The sequence below is a fragment of the Octodon degus genome, unplaced genomic scaffold (genome assembly GCF_000260255.1).
Source record: "Octodon degus isolate 3935 unplaced genomic scaffold, OctDeg1.0 scaffold00032, whole genome shotgun sequence".
NCBI classification, from domain to species: domain Eukaryota; kingdom Metazoa; phylum Chordata; class Mammalia; order Rodentia; family Octodontidae; genus Octodon; species Octodon degus.
In genome coordinates, this window is record NW_004524608.1 from 2508591 (window position 1) to 2513414 (window position 4824).

Sequence of the window (4824 nt, forward strand, 5' to 3'; positions counted from 1 at the left end):
AAAGAAAATGATAGAAAGTAAACATTGTATATTGTTGTCTTCAAATTAGTTGTTTACATTACCAGATATAAGCATGCAAAATTGGCCAAAAAAGATTTATCTTTGCTGGGGCCAGGGAGATGGCTCAGTAGAATAAGCGCTTCTCGGGCAAGTGCAAGGACCTGAATTCAATCCCTGGTTCCGGAAAAAAAAAGAAAAAGATTTATATTTGTAAATGAGAACTCCTAGAATTGTTTTCTTTAGCTTTGGTTTTAGTTTTAGTTTAGTTTCTGAGACAGGGTCTCACTATGTACCTCAGGCTGGCTTTGAACTCCTAGTGATCCTCCTGCCTCAGCCTCCTGTGTGCTGGGGTGATAGGCAGGCGCTACCTCTGCAGGCTTGGACTCTTACACTTTAGAAAGAGTTCAGCCCCTCACACAGTGTAGAGCCCTCATTTTGGCCTTTGGCTTCTCTAGGTACACTGCTAAGGGATATGTGCTCCTGGCCCCGTGGTCAGTTGCCTACATGTGGTCTCTGGAACCACCAGAAGTGGCTTTGCTTCACTCCCCACCTCCACCCCTCCATGGGGAGCAGTTTCTGGTCGAGTTGGGTAGACACGTTTATAGGTGGCCCCCAAGATGAGAGTAGGAGCTCTAAATGATATAAGGGAACTATAGCTCTCAATCTGTTAGATGTCTGATACTCTGTGTACTCAAAAATCAAAGAAAGATAAGGAACAATGGAAATAAAGAGTACAAAATTTTGCTGAGGGAAAGACAACACCTGAGAGAAATAGGAGGCTGTCCAGGTGGGTTATATCAACAAGTCCCCTTTTCTTTGGCACTGGGAGCTGAATTTAGGAGCTTGCCTGTGCCAGGGTGCGCTGTGCTGCAGAGCTGTCTCCTAGCCCAACGAGCCCCCCTTTTAAAGGAAATTTTTAGAAGTGGGTACAAAATCACGAGGTGGGTATGAAACCGTGATCGACCAATAGGAATACAAGTATAGCCACTTAGGTAATAACGATCTAATGGGAAAGCAAGTCATGTAGCAAGCGCGCATGGAAAGAGCCAGGGTGGCTTTTTTGGAAGAGATGAGTCAGGAGGTCCTGCTCCCCACCTGGGTGACTGATGTCCATCTCGACTTTACTGGACCAGGTGATACCAGTTATATTGCTTACCAGTTGGTGAGGCCTGGAGGCCTGGTCGTTCTATCTTTATCTTGAAGCCTGGCCTTCAGTGGATGTGCCTGTAGTCACAGTTATAATGTATTCTCATTGCCCCTTGGGAGCCTAGCCCTGTATACTCTTTTCACTTAATTTAGCTGTCTAGAATACTCTCCCCTCTGAAGATGTACCCCTAACTGCTGTGGGGGGAAAGGGATGAAGACTGTTTTGGCTGAAGTGGTTCATAGTTGTGATCAGCAGTTAAAGATACTTCGCAGAAGGGCTGGCGGTATCGCTCAGCAGACTAAGGGCTCGCTTAGGTAAGTGCAGGGGTCAGGGTCAGCATCCCAGCACTAGGGAGGCAGAAATCAGGAGGATCACTAGGAGTCTGGGCTGTGTAGTGAGACCCTGCACACACACACACAAAGATACTTCGCAGAGGCTCTATCTAAAGGCCCTCAATAGACCCACGGTATTCTTATCTTGGGTTGATGTGTAGCTTTAAGTCTGGAGGAGACAAAGCCAAAGAAACAGGGAAGTATGCATTGGCCAAATAATAAGATGAGCAAGACTATTGTGAAGATCACCAGCAAATGTTTTTACCAGGAAGAGCTAGTCAGAGCCTCCTACAAAGAGGGCAAGGAGAAATGTAGGGAATTTTAGAATCTGACATGGCATTTACCTGTAGTTTAAGATCTGGAATAGCCATCATCGAGATATTAGCAGGAGGATCAGGAATGTACACAACGTTTTGTAATGGTACAAGTACCCCCTTGTGCTGCTGTTAGAGTGTCAAGTGCCGTCTGATTTTGCAGGTTGCCTCATCAATTTTATTTTTTTATTTAGGAGAGAGGCTAGTTGAAGTATGGTTTAAGGCCAATGAGTGTAGTTAGTCAAGCCTCCATGTGTTATATGACATCCTATAAGCTTAATCTGTACACGCAGTGAAAATCAGCATTGAGGGCAATAAAGTGCCATTGTGACCTTGCCTGGGATGTGTCCCCGTCTCCATTCTAAGAAATTCACAATGGGCTTGTGGAGAAAAGATATTTAGGGCCGGGGAGATGGCTTAGTGGAATAAGCGCTTCCTTGGCATGCGCAAGGGCCTGAGTTCAATCTCCAGTTCTGCAAAAAAAAAAAAAAAAAAAAAAAAAAAAAAAAAAAAAAAAAAGATACTTAGAAGTTTAGTGTGTCTGTAAATGGCTCAACTTGTACCACATGTTGTCATAGGACTCCTAGTTCTCTTAGTTGTATTTAAAATTGTTGTGTACTTGGCACAGAATACTAGTCATACTCTATACACTTTACACAATAAAATTTCATTCTGATTTGAAAATAATAATCTTAGGGAAGGGATAAAAGTAGAAGCCAAATGATCATACGTATGGGACATTTATTTATTTATTTATATTTTAGGGAAGGGTCTACAGGGTGTTCAGGGACTCACTACTAGATTAGACTCATGGTGATCTGCCTGTTTACAGCTGGGATTACAGGTGTGCGCCACCACACCCAATCTCAGTTGCAGTGTCAGTGTGCCCCAGGGGTGGGGCTGGCACAGTAGGCCCGGGGATCAAACCCCTGGTGGGGCAGACTTTTATTTTTATTTATTTATTTTTGTGGTTACCATTGCATTTATTTTCTTTTTTTTTAAAGATTTTTAAACATTTATTTATTTATTTATTTATTTATTGTATGTGTGTGTGCGTGTGTGTGTGTGGCCAGCTCAGCCCACCAGGGGGCGGGGCTGGCTGGCATGTGGTGCTGGGGGATTGAACCGCGGTCCCTGTGCTTTGCCAAGCTTGTTCCAAGTAGGTGCTTTAGACCACTGAGCCATCTCGCCAGCCCATGCATTTATTTTCCTACAGCTAATCTTTCTGTAGATTTAATAAATTTGCCTTGGAGTGAAGCACGAGGTGAGAATTGGATCACTAGGCCTTTTCTCTCCTTGTCTCCTCCCAGTTCAAAGCACTTGCACCTCTTAACAGCCAGCATTCTCTTCAATCTGCAGTTGGGCTCCACACACTCAAGCCTCAGCACAATCCTCTTTGTTGTTTTAGCCTTCTCCTGGAAGATGGGTCTCATCTGCCCACCTCAGCCACTCTGCTTCCTGTCATAGTGCCTCTTTCCTTGGGCATACAGGGAATCCTGCCCTTCTTATACTCGGTCATGTTGCGAGGCTGATGCTTGCCACACTTCTTACAGAAAAGTCCTTCGGGTTTGAGGTACATTGACCATCTGGGTGGTAGAGCTGTGTACGCGATGAAAACGAGAAGCCCAGCGACCTAACTCTTTGCCTTGGCCACTCGCACCACTCAGGAAGTGGGGTGGACAGGGGACGACAGACTTGTAGAACATTGATAGACAGGCTAAGTTTGTAGGTTTGTTAATATTTTTGACATTCTTGCCTTATAACCACTCAACTTCTAGCATGTATTTCTCTATTTTGGAGAGTAGCTAGGGTTGTAAACTGGCTTCGCAGGACCAATGTTGGGAGCTTCTTATCAAATTTTAGGGCAGTTAAACCAGTCTGTTTTAAACCAGCTTCTGACTTGTGAAGTTATGCTGTGTATATACTGTTGGGGGAGTGCGGGGAGGGAGAAGTGTATTTCAGGTGTTTAATGGGATTAGGCCAATGAGAATCAGAGTGATGTCTTTATTTTCAATGTACAGGGACCTTTTTATTAAGTTGTCTTACAGTTGGAGTTAACTATTTATAATTATCATCAGTACAAATATTGACTTTTTGTCCTTTACTGAGTTATAAAGCCCTTGCCTGTGATAATGAGTTTGTTAACTGGGCACTAATCCCGGGGGCAATTGAGGAGCAAGTGTCTGATGTCCTGTGTTTTTTGTTCCTTTTTAAAAATGTATTTAGTACAGGGTCTACAGGGTCTCACTACACGGATTGAACTCATAGTGATCCTCCTGTTTTCAGCCTTCCAAGTCCCCGGATTACAAACATATGCCACCACACCCACTCATCATCTCAGTGCGCCCCAGGGGCAGGGCTGGCAGGGGCAGGGATCGAACTTTTGTTTGATTTTTTATGAAGGAACAGCCATCACAGAAGTTAAATCAGGGTCAGTAAAGGGAGTGTCTACAAGTCTTTTTTGGCTGTGTATGTGTGGAGAATTATGTGTTTGAAGTTGTGTTTTCTAGCCTCAATTTTTTCCCCTCTGGTAGAAAGATGGCAGGCTTTAAGGAGAAAAATGTCTTTATTTGAATGACTAGTGTAGAGCCTGGTATTTAAGAAATCAGTTGTCCGAAGGCCATAGGCTCTTTGGAAGAATGAAGTCCTGCCACCTTGTGAGTTGTAGATATAGTGAGATCTCTGCCTAAAGTCAGCTTGGATTCCTCTGGCACGAGGAGAGCTGTGGCAGCCCAGCTCTGAGGCCGCAGGCCATCTCTTTGCCATAATGTCTAATTTGTGACTCAGGTGCCCTATAGGCTGTTAAGCAGGTCTTTGGTCCTGCGTTAGCACTCCCAAAGCCATGCTCTGCCTTTCATCAACATATAGATTAAGACACTGTCTTGGGGCTGGTGAGATGGCTCAGTGGTCTAAAGCACCTACTTAGAACAAGCTTAGCAAAACACCTGGACCATGGTTCAATCCCCCAGCACCACATGCCAGCCAGCCCCGCCCCCAGGTGGGCTGAGCTGGACACACACACAAAAATAAA

At 44.5% G+C, this 4824-nt stretch overlaps 1 protein-coding gene across 1 annotated transcript in view; it reads left to right on the plus strand.

Moving 5' to 3' along the window:
- Pmvk (phosphomevalonate kinase) overlaps positions 1–4824 on the plus strand; it is a 26075-nt gene that overhangs the window by 6379 nt on the left and 14872 nt on the right. The window lies entirely within an intron of this gene.